This window comes from Lactuca serriola, chromosome 4 (genome assembly GCF_051521515.1).
Source record: "Lactuca serriola cultivar US96UC23 chromosome 4, Lser_US96UC23_V15, whole genome shotgun sequence".
Taxonomy (NCBI): Eukaryota; Viridiplantae; Streptophyta; class Magnoliopsida; order Asterales; family Asteraceae; genus Lactuca; species Lactuca serriola.
The window spans coordinates 215215966-215230238 of record NC_136411.1 but is presented as its reverse complement, the minus strand read 5'-3'; the positions used below and the strand labels follow the sequence as shown (position 1 = coordinate 215230238).

The 14273-nt window shown below is 36.3% G+C and overlaps 1 pseudogene; it reads left to right on the top strand.

Annotated features, from left to right (window-relative positions):
- The first annotated feature begins 11977 nt into the window (after positions 1–11977).
- LOC145103265 (aldehyde oxidase GLOX pseudogene) lies at positions 11978–13778 on the top strand (annotated as a pseudogene).
- The last annotated feature ends 495 nt before the right edge of the window (positions 13779–14273 follow it).

Below are 14273 nucleotides of genomic sequence, written 5' to 3'. Positions count from 1 at the left end.
TCATTCATCATACTATGCAACTTGCATGATTTCCAAGTTTCTATCCAACTGAAACCTTGGGTGATGAAAATCTTTCCTTATTTGTTAAATTATGACACTACCACAAATGAAAGAATCAAATCCATTTACCAATATTGATTATTAATTGAAACATATAATCAACAATTTTTCCACAAATGCCATTGTAAGGATACTTAAAAAAAATAAATAAGAACAAAAATTTTCTTTTATTTTAAAACTTGCAGAAAAACATATCCTAACAATGCAAATGCATATGAAAACTTGATGTTATCTATTCATAGCAATATTTTATAACTCTTATGCAGCGGCTCAAAATTCTGATCATCAAACCATGCGATCAGAATCAGCACACTGTTTCTTTAAGCTTCCTTTGATTCTTCCAAAACATCAAAATGCAATTACATTGGATTATGTATTAAGAATCTCCAAACAGGATCTTAATAGAGTTAGATAATGGGCTTTACCTTAAGTAGAGTCAAACATTTGACTTTACTATCCTTATGGACTTTTAGGTAAATTCGGCAGCTTCGCAACTAATGCCACTTCCTTTGGCAAAAGAAACATATGGACTCTTTAGAAATGGTACACGAGACTATCACGGACTTAGCCTTTCGCTTTACCATTAGGTCAAACAACTTGATCATGGTCGATCCCTTTCCATTGGGAAGAGAATGTTTTTCTGGACTTCTAGTGTTATCATTGTTAATGTCCATGAAAGTTTGGGAAGTAGATCTTCCAATATAATTTGCTTTACCAATGCTCCAAATCATTGATGATTCAACATCATCAAGAAAATATGTAAGATCATTAAGGGTCATGTCGTGATTTGTCATCAAGGAGTGACTGAAGAACCAAGTCAACAGGCAACTATCTTGAGACTTCGACACCCGACTCTGCCAGCTTGTCAATATGTGACTTAACCTATAAGATTAAGCACATATAGACTTTGCTTGCCAATAGGGATTGAGTGACTTAGAACTTATCAAGTCATGAAACTTGTGGGATAGGGAGATTTATTGGAGGGGTGGAGAAAGTGAATTATGATTTCAAGTCCCACTAATGCACACAAAGGGATTGATCTTTCACCTTGATTTCCATTTGGGATATCATCTTCTTTAGGAAAGCTTGTTCCTAAGGATTTGGGAAGACCATAGATGTATTAACAAGACATCTATAATGGGAGAAATTCAAGTTAGTTGAATTAAATCCTTAACATAAGACCCAACATGAAATATTAAGGCTAGGATGCAACAACCTATTTATAACCGGAAGAGGGATGCCGTAATCCAAGCTATAAAATAGTTGAAGGTAGGTAAATGATGATTTACCAATTTCCACCATCAAACCTAAATATAATTAAGTTTTAATTGGATTTGAAACTCCTAGATCTTTTGAGATACATTGAACTTTCAATGGCATGTTTGAATCTTGATTGTGCCCTCTCAAGTTTTGACTGGGATGCCGAGGATCACAAACAAGGTGTGAATAACCATGAAAATTGACTTGGTACCCTTAACTTTATTACCTAATCGATGTGCCGGTTAACCACCCGTTCGGCTAACGACCCTCCACCAGTCAAGGAAGCGGTGGGTGAGAGTGGACACCCATTAAACTGCCATTTTATAGGCAATAACCTTATACCCCCCTTATAGACCGACTTCGTGAATGAGGCCTACTAATGGTAAGACTGACTTTATCTTATACATATCTATATAATTAAATTATAATAATAGTATAAGGGTTGAATTTTAAACTTTTAGAATTCTAAGGTTTTAATTTGGAATTAAAGTATTAGAGTATAAGACTTTACAAATTCCAACACTTGAGGGCAGGTTTTGAAACTATTTGAAGACTTTTCATTTCATAACTTATGAGTTTAATATACGTTAAAATGAAGACTCTTCATTTTATGTAACTCCTTATTCTTTAATAACAATTTGAAAGAAGTGACTCTTAAATATCCATAACTTGAGGACAAGTTATGGAGTTATAAAACAATTTAATTAAAAAGACTCTTCATTTTAGTGTAACTTATGACACATTTATGAATTTTAAGATTCATAAATATGACTTTTCACATAACTTGAAGACAAGTTACAAAAACATATTTTATGAACTCCTTTTAGATTAATATGGATTGAAAATAACCAACACAAATTTTTTTTATTAATCTAAATCAACTCATAAACGAGGTACCACAAAAAACTTTTGGTAATCCATAATTTGAGGACAAATTATAGAGTCCATACAATTTCATTAACATCCAGAATTATACTAACAAAACAATTTGTACATCATTCCTATGATATAACAAAAACTCATAAGCATGAATATTCATAATCAACAATTTTCAAGAATTACATAAACATATATAAAAACTTGAAACTTTGATTACATCATTGAAATTGGTTTAACATAATCATTACCACATTAAAAAAAAACAGGTTTTATAAGTCCAAAACAGTTAAAGGTAATGATTGTAGACCAATTTCAGCACCAAAACCCGAAAATATGCACTCTGGGCTGCCAACTCGTCGAGTGCATGAACTGACTCGACGTGTTGGTTAAAGAAAGGCATGGACACGTCGAGTTCCATGATGGACTCGGCCAGTCAACTGGGCAGTGAGCAGAAAATCGATTTTTTTTAGCAAGTTGCATCAAGTATAAAGAAAACAAGCCTATACTTTAATACCACTGTTGGGTTTTGAGCATTCTAACACTCCTATGGTGCACATGCAACCCTAAATACCTTGGATCTATTTTTTCTCTATTATACATGCAAATATCAATTTCCAAGGTATTTATCCTAACTAGAATATTATGAAGTACAAGTAATATAGAAATTAGTAGAAATACATACCTCTTTGTTGGTGCTTGATTCCATCGAGCTCAACAGCCTAGTGCCCCAAATGTGACACCTCAAATGGGTCACACAACATCATATGCACTTGGAATAACTTAGAGAGAAATCATCACTTCATGAAATCAGCTTGGCCTCTACATACACACATAGTGGCCGATTTTTGCACAAGAATATGATGCTTATATGGTTGTTACAATTAGGATAAACCCTAATTGTCATGGCTTTCCATTTCCTTGGATCCATGGGTTCAAATACACCATAGAGCATCCATGGAGCATCCTATGGGTTTTAGCCCAACTTGATAATCAATGGAGCATTAGCCCACTATACAAGTATGGATGATTTACACAATCAACCCATATATTTAATTAGTCTTCTTTAGATCACTTAATTAATTCTAGATTAGTTCTTGATCAATAATAATTAAATAATCTTATTAATAAATTATACCTTATAATATATTAATAAACACTAAGTGTTATTTCTCTCATTTTAGTCTATCCAAATGCATGATTCCATGCAACCCAAATGGACCATGCCGGGTGGGTGAAGTATATACCAATTATAGTTATGGACTTGGACACTAATCCAACAACTACCTCTATGGGGTTGGTTGTACTAGTTAGACGGACCATAAGAGCCTAAGGTATTTCATGCATCATCTGAACCTGAACATGAGGCAGCATTGTTAGTTGTATATGATGAAGGATTATGATTGTGAGATTTTGTACCACCCTGGGAAGGCGAATGTGGTGGCTGATGCACGCAACCGCAAGACAGTCGCGGCTCCGATCCGAGATCTATGCTTGAGGATGACCGTGGTTACTCCGTTGTTGGAGCGGACTCGTGAGGCATAGGTTGAGGCTATGAAGGAAGAGCACCGGAAGTGTGAGCAAATTGATGTTCAGATGGCTTCGTTCGATTATGATAGTCGTATACTATTGACCTTGCACGGGAGGGTATGCGTTCCATATTGGGGTAAGGTGCACCAAGTTCTGATGCTGGAGGCTCATAATTCGAGATTCTCCATTCATCCCGGGGTGACGAAGATGTATATGGATCTTTGTTAAGATTGTTGGTGGCCTTGCATGAAGCGATATAGCATGGTTTGTGGAGCAGGGCTTGACTTGCAAGAAAGTCAAGGCCTATGCCACATCACAAAGATTTTGAACTTCATAATCGAAACACATTGAATGAACAACCAATCAGACTGCTTGTTTCTGCTCTACACCCTCAATAAGATTTCACAATCATGATTCTTGAGCTTTCAACAAATAATACATTTTGAACCTAGTCACATAACTCTTCCCTTTAGTATCTATTGTAATTTAAAGAAGAGAATTGATATTTGAGTTTAAAACTTTGTCCTATTTACATGACATGATTAGTTCATTAGGAATATCTTCTTCTTCTGGATTGAATTGAATATCGGCTAACGAAACCATGACATCTTCTTCATCAGCTTCATCACCTTAAAGGGACTTCTCAGTTGATTAAGAGGAGAAAAGAGTGGTGAAAGGTTCTTGCATAACACCAAAATGTGTTAGTGAGACAGGAGAATCAAAAACAGAGGTAAGAATGGGTGATGTTAGTGGAGTTAAAACTATTAAAGTTGTAATGGAAGTTGTGACAATAGATTCGTTATTGATCATGTCTTCGTCTATGTTGACATTTCTGTCCTATTAGATAAGTGCATAGTGATGTCTGGAGTTTCGACCACCTCCTGAACAGAATCAGTATTCGAAACCCCGGATGGTTTGACTAAAGCCTTCTCAGGGACGTTTTTTTGTTGCTAATCACTCGAATTGGTGTGTTATGTGTATCAGATACGTTTACAGTGACACTAGGAATCCTTGTCTCCTCAAAAGTCAACTTGACATGAGTATATTTTCGTGGTGAATCTATAAAAGAATCCTCGATTCGAATGTATGATCTTTCTGTATCATTATCATTCTCAGTCTCGACTGTTACTTCCTCATGTAGAACTCCACCACAAACATTCTTTGTCTTCTTTATCTTTTGTTCAACATCGATAGCTTGATGCTTCTTTATTGCTGGTGAACTGGGACATGAAATCTCACGAATAATAACTCCCTTTCGAATACACTATAAGTTCTTAAATCTTTTTTAATCACCCTTTTTCCCATCTTGTTCACTTTACTGTGGAATTGTCTCTGCACTTGGAACAGAAGTTTCGACACCTTGTGTGCAACTGTCTCATCCATTGGCTCAGGCTCTTGAGTTGGTTTTGGGATTGCAGAATCATAAGTTGTTTTTGAGGGTTTCTTAGTTCTTTTGAGAACCCCTGTTTTTGTAGGTTTGATGTATTTTACAAACTCCTTTGTTACTTCGGGTTGTTTCTCAACATGTTTCTTCTTCTGATATTTTGACTCTTTTTGAGTAACCGTGGTGGTAAAACAGTCATTGTAGTGGTGGAATCAATCGAAAGCAAGTAATTGATCCACAAAGGATCAGTTGGGTCAACCAACTTAAGCATCGAATTAGGAATTCGAACAACATTGGGAAAGACATTAACATCATCCATAGAAATCCTTGGACCAGCTATTGTTGGAAATTCATCAGATTCAATTCCATCAGGAATGAGAATATTTTCCTAATTGTAAATTTCTTTCAAAATAAGTCCCCAAAACTGAGCACTTGATACTCTTGTTGCTAGTTTCGTGTGAGAGATTGAGATTCCAAATTCTTCCTATAAGGGTGATGCATAATCAACATTAAGACCATAGTATAACCCTAACACTACAAAATATATATTTCAAGCTTGGCATTGTCGAGCTCGGAGCTTCTTCCTGTCAAACATCTCAGAGCTATCCCAAACAGGAAACTCCAAACACATGGATCTTTCGCTTTTCTTAGTTGGATAAGAACCTTCACAAGTTTCGTTACCAAGTAAAGGCAATTTTGTCTGCATGGAGGCTGGGCGTATTCGGTTATGGGATTGTTAAGCGAAATCATGTGCCAAAGAATGCGAAATCTAGGTTTTGAGTTGGTAATACGAAAAACCTCAAGGATTTCTATTTTTTTGTGTGTCAAAGAATGAGGTAGAAGCATTAATAAAAAATAGTGAGTATCATTCGACATGAAGAGAGATGAATAATTGCTTGTTGGTGTCCCCTGAATTATAATCGAATACTCGTTGATGAGTATCGAATGGACTCTTTTTCTTTTGGTTTCGAAGGTGGATTTAATTTAACTTAAGATCACAACTTAACATAAGTGTGATTTTGTTGTGCAAAATTACTTGGATGACTAGTGTAGTCAAAAACAAGTATGGTTGGTGATGACTATAAGTAACAAAAGTTCAGAGGAGATAATCAAATGAAAATCTCATTCCAAAAAGTCTTTGAGGCTTTAACGACAACATGACGCATCATGCTTCTAGGGACACTTAACTAGTACATAGTTTTGAGTGGTACATGTTTCCTTCATGATTATTCTCATGTAGCGTGCGAAAGAGCATCATGTTGGTCATTGAGATTCCAACGAAAATATATTTTCATTTTAAAAGAAAAAACAAATTTAAGAAAATGTTTTTGGAGTTGTGATTTTTTCTTTTAAAAAAATAGAAACAAAAATAAAAGAAAATCTTTTTGGATTTTTTATTTTTGAAAAAGCAAAAACAAAAATAAGAAATTCTCTTTGCATTTTTGATTTTTGAAAAACCAAAAAAAAGAACTTTAAAACGTTACCTAGATACTTTCGACCCATAAGTTAATAGTCATCAAAAAAAGGTTGTGCGTCGAAGGTCTTGCATCAGATGTGAATTGAAATCCTATACTGAACGATTCAGTATGCAGTCGAACACAAATGCAGCCGAACGCTTAACATGAGCAGTAACCTCTAAATAGAACACCAACAGTCAAAAGTGAATAAAACACACGAAAGTTTTACCCAGTAAACGAAAGTAATAAAGGAAACCGGAAGTAAGTAAAACAAATGTTCAAGTGAAATTCAAGAAAAATATGGAACATAGCATGTTTCATTATTCCCAATCCATTCAAAATCCTTAAGAATGATTTTTCATCTAAAGGTTTTGTGAAAATGTCAGCAAATTGATCTATTGTTTTGACAAAATGGACTTCAGTGTCTCATTCTTCAGCGTGGTCTTTGGTAAAATGATAACGAAGAGCAATATGTATCATTTTTAAATGTTGGACTAGATTATAACAAATATGAATTTCACTTTGAGAATCGGAGTATAAAGGTATTTTGTTCATGTTGATTGCATTGTCTCGCAATTGGCTTTGAAATCAAATCACGTGTGATGTGCATGCAACAACAACGATATATTTGCCTAAGATGTCGAAATAGAAATACAAGTATTCTTTTTTAATTGCCAACTCACAAATTTCTCATCCAGAAATTGACACCAGTTGTGCTCTTTTGATCCAATTGACATTGACCTAGGTCCGCATCAGAAAATGCTTGGATAAAAATTCATGTCTTCGATGGATACCGCAAGCCTAACGAAACTATATGTTTGACGTAAGATAAGATATTGTTGACTACATTATAATGGGGTTCTCTTGGATTCGATTCCTCCCTGACACAATTAGATACAATAAACATAATATCAGGTCGACTTGCAGTTAAATACAAAAGCGAATCAATCATGCACCTATACATCGTGAGATCCACAATAGGCTCATCCAACGAAGGACTTAAGCACGTGCCGACAACCATAGGTACTTTGACTTTTGTGCTATTTGTCATGCCAAACCTTTCAAGCAAGTTTCGTGTATATTTCTCTTTACTGATAGAGATTTGTTCCCTGCTTTGACGAATACTTAACCCAAAAATTTATTAATTTTATGCAGCGTGATCATTTCGAATTGACTTCTCATTAATTCCCCAAATGCCTTAGATAATGAAGGATCATTCGAACCAAAGATAATGTCATCGACATAAATTTGAACGAGCATCAGATGATCCCCTACTTTATTTTGAAATAAAGTAGAATCAACTAATCCTTATTTAAATTTAGCGATTTTCAATAAATTTAGAAAACACTATCGGTATCCCATCTGAAACCTCTACTTCACAGAGAGGTGGCAGACGCAACAACAGAGGAACAAATCGCTCATGTTGGACAACATCTCAAGCACATAGGGGCCGACACAACTACAACAATAGTTTTTGCAAGTTATGTAACATTATAGGGCATTAGAATCAAGATTATTAGTAATTATCCAAGTTTCTGAAAGACAACAGTACTACCATCAGTAACCGTGATTCAAGAACTCCTATACCAAATGTCACAACATGTATTCCTTCAACTTGGTTATTTGACTGTGGCATCTCAAATCATATAACCTCTAATCGATCTACATTTCATAACATCTCTAAATATGAAGGAACTGATGAAATAATACTTGGTGATGGTAAAGGTTTTAAAATATCTCATGTTGGCATTAAACACATTAACACACCAATCAAAACCTTATATTTACCAATTGTGTTATGTGTTCCAAATTTAGATTGAAACCTTTTATATATTGTTAAGTTGTGCAAGAACAATCGGGTTTCTATTGAATTTTTCCCACTTTATTTTTTTATTTTTTTTGTGAAGGATCTTCGCACAAGGGAGTAGGGGGTCTTTTAGGAGGCAAGAACCTTGAAGATTTTTACTATGCTAATCTGCCATCCATTTTTGCAAACCAATGTAACCACAAAAATCTATCCACTCTCCTGACACACTAAGTTAGGTTATGCATCCATCAAAGCTCTTGTCACAAAGATAGGTTTTAGTTCTAATTAAATTTCCTATTCTTGTATGCATTTTTCTTCTTGTTCAATCGATAAAATCCATATGCTACCTTTTGGTCCAAATTCATTTTTTGCTACAAAACAACTTGAATTAACATATTTTGATGTGTAGTTCTTGTTCAAACTTTAATTGAAAATTTCAGTTATTACGTCATTTTTGTAGATTACTACTTGAAATATGTTTGGCTCTATCCTATGAAATGGAAATATGATGTTGCAACACTATTACCTAAATTCAAACTCCTTGTTGAGAATTTCTTCCAAACACTACTGGTATCAATATTCATTGACAATGGTAGTGAATACCAAGGTTTTGCACAGTTTCTACATGCTCATGACCTCTCTCACTTCACCACCCCACCACATACTCAAAAATAGAATGGTGTAGCCGAACAACGATACTGTCATGTGGTTTAGACTTGACTTCCTCTCTTTCACTATGCCAAATTACCACTTACCTTTTGGTCTCTTGCATTTCAAACGATTGTCTATATTATAACCAACCACCAAACTATACCAAACTCAAATGCGTTGGTTTTCTTTGCAATCCATGGCTAAGGCCTTACACTAACTCCAAGCTTCTGCCACGATCAGCCCTATGTCTTTTCCAAGGTTAATCCACTTTAAAATCCTCTTACAAAGGTTTTGAGCCTACCACATGCTGCCTATACAACTCTCATCATATTCAGTTTATTGAATCTCATTTTTCTTCCCATTCTTATTCCCCCACCTTACCAACTGCCCATGATTTCTTTAAAATCTCACCAATTACTAATGCATCAAACTCCTTTTCAGCAATCAATTCATCAAAAATATCTTCATCTCAGGGGGTGTTTGTTTTTTATGCGAAGATCTGGGCAACCACTTTTGTCTGCGCCGCGCAGACAACGCGCAGACATATGCCCTCGTAGAGTGTTTGTTTTTTGGAAGTGTGCAGATCAAAAAACGTCTGCGCGAGGTCTTCTTTACGCAGACCTGGACCACTGTCTTCAAAGGTCTTCAGACCACATTTTTACCTTAAAAAAAACCACCAGTTTTTTTTCTTTCTCTTTTTGCTGAAAATGCATTTTTAATATTTATAACGGGAAATTATGTTTGAAAAAATAATTTATTTCAACAGCTGCAGACGTTAAAAACAAACAATCTTCTTATTGCAGACGGCAGACATGTGGTCCACCTCTTCTGTCGCAAAGGCTTGTAGATGTGATCCGCAGACTGCAGACATTTTGGCTTCAAAAAAACAAACAACACCTTTGTGACTCCTACACCTCATGTCCTGCCACACCAAATACCATGTCCAGATTCACCATCCTACCCTCTAACGCTACCTCTCAACCAACCTCACCAATGTCAACTATATCTCCTCAGCCTATACATCATTCTAATCCACATACCCTTCCATCCACACTATTAGTTCATATATCCAATCCTGTCTAAGATTGCACCAACTCCTGTCCTACCCTAATTGGCTTCATTTCTTAAGATGATAATTCTATTTCTCCACCCACCTTCTCTCCACCACAACGAACCACAAATAAAAAACTCAAAATACTTTTTTTCGTCTTTCATCAACTCCATCATCTTCATGTTATCCCTTCCAACATTAAACCAAACACCCACACTCAAGCTCACAAAATTCCCAAATGACGACATGCCATGGATCAAGAGTTCAATGCACTAATGCAAAATAGAACGTGGGAATTAGTTCCATAAGCTTCTTACAACCCAATTAGATGAAAATGTTTATTCCTAGTCAAAAGGACTCCCAATGGTACTATTTCAAAATACAAAGCTTATTGGGTTGTTAAGGGGTTCCTTTAACAACACGGGAACGATTATTTCAACACATTCATGGCCTACATCTTAATCGTTGATCCTCACTTGAACTCAAAGAATTCTCAGATTTAGATTGTGGAGGGGTTTCTCCTATCATTTATTTGGGCTCAAACATCATCACATGGCGATCAGCATGTAAACAATCTATCACGCAGTCTTCTATAGAGGCAGAATACAAAGCCTTATCTAATATGGCGGATGAAATCTCCTGAGTCTAACATTTACTTACAGACCTTGTTGTTACACACTTGTCTTCTCCTATGCTATTTTGTGATAATACGGTTGCCACATACTCTAGCGCCAATCTAATACATAGTTCTCGGATGAAACATGTTGCCACATTGTACTTCAAAAGGTAGCAGGCGGTTCGTTAATAGTTCTTTATATCAACCCAGCAGATGAACCAGCAGACGCACTCACAAAGCCCCTAAGTATCAACTCCTTCATTCATATTCACTTCAAGATTGGAGTATCCGACAAATCCTCCTTATTTCGAAGTGTATTACGACCAATAGCCCAGTGTATTACGACCAATACCCCAATTGGTGAAACCATTTAAATTATTTTATTTATGGTTACTTTTAACTTTAGCCCCTGTAATTTCTCCTTATATAACTCATGTAACTTCTTCTTTTCTGTGTTGTACATGGTCTATTTAGCCTCCAGTATATTTTGCTTTGATTAGGAAATTGAACAACACTTTGTTATTGTGTAAACTCTTCTAGCCTTTATGAACTATTGACTCAACTACGATATAGAGGGCAACCTTTTGTTATTTGCATGTTGAATGAGATCAAACTCATAATATTGTTGGTCTATATTTGAATGTACTTTATCAAAGTTATTAAAATCTTCACGAAAAACTTTCAAACAAAATACATTATATCATTGTTTCGAGAAACTCTCACTAGAACTGTTAGGGTCTAAATTTGTTGAAACATCAAGTAACTCCAATGATCTATCATTGAACCGATGGTCGAGTTCCGTTAACTTACAACTATTTGCTTTGTAAAAAAATGTCCACTATATGCAATGATGTTCAAGGTATGATCTTGTCATATCTAAAAATACCATAATTCTACAATATTTTCTTTTAAATGACCCTAATATTTTTACAAAACTCGATCTTGTCATATCCAAAAACATGAAGAGAAAGCATGTGGAGGCTTGTTGTAATATGAAAAATAGAAAACTAAAAGTTTGAAAATAACATTCAATAAAAGAAAATATGCATTGACAAATTAATAAACAAGATCAGAGGATGAATCAACCTTCTGATTCTATCCTTATAAAATTAAGAATGAATATTTCATGGTTAAATGATTGAATGAAATTCGCTTATCATTCAGGTTGACTAATGGGTTATTTAATTCACAACGCAGTTCATGAACCATACCCGAGTGAAAAACGATCATAGAAAACTCTTTTCATCGCCTCAAAGTGTATATAAAGCCACCATTCACACTTCCATAAACACACAAAAACCTAACAAATTCGAAGAAGAGCAAATAAAATAAACCAAAGCCATGGTTCCTTCCACTTCCCACCTATATCATCACCTCTTCTTCTTCTTTCTGGTGCTCCTGCTCAATGCCCAGCAATGTCCGGCGGCAGGTGGATCGTGGTCTGTCCTCCTCCCAAGCATTGGAATTTCGGCCATGCACGCACAGTTACTTCCCAATGATCGTGTTGTCATGTATGACCGCACCGATTTTGGAGTCTCCAATATCTCACTTCCAAACGGGGCATGTCGTCCTAACACAACCGATTGTTCTGCCCATTCAGTCGAGTATGATGTTGCATCAAACACCGTTCGTCCACTCATGGTGCTCAGCAATGTCTGGTGTTCGTCTGGAACATTAATGCCCGATGGAAGATTGGTCCAAACTGGTGGCTTTGATGATGGTTATCGTGTTGTCAGAATTTATAAATCGTGTGATTCATGCGACTGGCAAGAGATACGTAATGGCCTGAATCAACAGAGATGGTATGCGACCAATCATATATTGCCAGATGGCAGACAAATTATTATTGGTGGCCGCCGGGCATTTAGCTATGAGTTCTACCCCAAGATGTCGGCCACTGAGAACACTCCTAGTTTACCTTTTTTGGTTCAAACGAACGACCCTAACGTTGAGAATAATTTATACCCATTTGTATTTCTCTATCCTGATGGGAATCTTTTCATTTTTGCCAACAATCGTGCTATTTTATTCGACTATTCCAACAACCAAGTTATCAAGACTTACCCTACAATGCCCGATGGTCAACCAAGGAGTTATCCGAGTACCGGATCTGCTGTACTTCTCCCTCTGCGCATAACAAAGGGAACAGTAAATGCGGTTGAAGTATTGGTTTGTGGGGGTGCACCAAAAGGAGCATTTGTTAATGCAAATAAAGGGATATTTGATGGAGCTTTGGATACATGCGGAAGGATCAAAATATCTGACCCTAACCCTCAATGGGTCATGGAGACCATGCCTTTGGCTCGAGTTATGGGTGACATGTTGTTGCTTCCCAATGCTCATGTTTTAATCATCAATGGTGTATCTGCTGGAGTTGCAGGTTGGGAACTTGGGAGGAACCCTGTTCTTAGCCCAGTGGTTTACCAACCTGATAAACAGGTCGGGTCTCGATTTGAAGTGCAGAATCCAAGCACCATTCCAAGAGTTTACCATTCCACAGCTGTTTTACTAAGAGATGGACGAGTTCTTGTTGGTGGAAGTAACCCCCACGACAAATATGAATTCGGAAACGTCCTTTATCCCACTGAGCTGAGTTTGGAGGCGTACTCTCCTTCTTATTTGGATTCAAACTCGTCCGATTTACGCCCCAAAATAATATTGCCTGTAAAAAACACTAAAATAGGGTACGGAAAGCAATTAGTTATTGTGTTTACAGTTTCAGGCATTGTGGATCCAAGCTCCGTCTCAGTGACAATGATGGCACCTCCGTTCAACACACACTCCTTTTCCATGAATCAAAGATTGCTGGTGCTCGATGGTGGTGTGGCTGCCAAGATTTTGGGGAAGTCAAGATATCAAGTTGTAGTAACCACACCGCCCTCTGGTAATGTTGCTCCGGCAGGGAATTATCTTTTATATGTTGTTCACAAAGAGATCCCAAGTCCTGGTATTTGGGTTCAAATGCAGTGACAAAATATAGAATAATGGTCATTATTTTGTTTTGTTTCGTTCATCTTTAATTGTACACTCATTTGTCAACCGGACCGGTTTTAATTTATTCTATTTACAGAGACCATGTTATTTTACTTAGTTTGTCCATTCGATTCGTCTTTTGGCTATCTGACTATTTTATTCATTTCAAAAGTTTTCATATAACACTGATTTTATTATGCTTTAGTTCTAGACGCAGCACGCTCAAAATTAATTGGTATAATTGGATCAGGAGTCCTAGTGATGCCGTGCACAAGTTGTAATTTATATTTTCCGTGCTCTAGCTTTCAATTAGCATTCTCACGAAGAAAAAACTCATGAAATTTGAGAAAAGCTATTATTGAAGCTTTTTCATACATCTTGCTACAAACTGGCCGGTGGGTCTACATGAGAGCAACTATTGTTTCAAGATTAACATTAATAAATATTAGTGTTGTCTTAGTTATTAACTTACACTACAAGAAATCAAGGCTGTAGTGGCGACACAATCGTCGCTAAAAACCAATGTCGTCACAAAAGCCTTGTTGCCCGAATCAACGTTATCCCCTTCCGGTGAACCTTAGCCGTCCGATGGAGTATCTAATCCAACG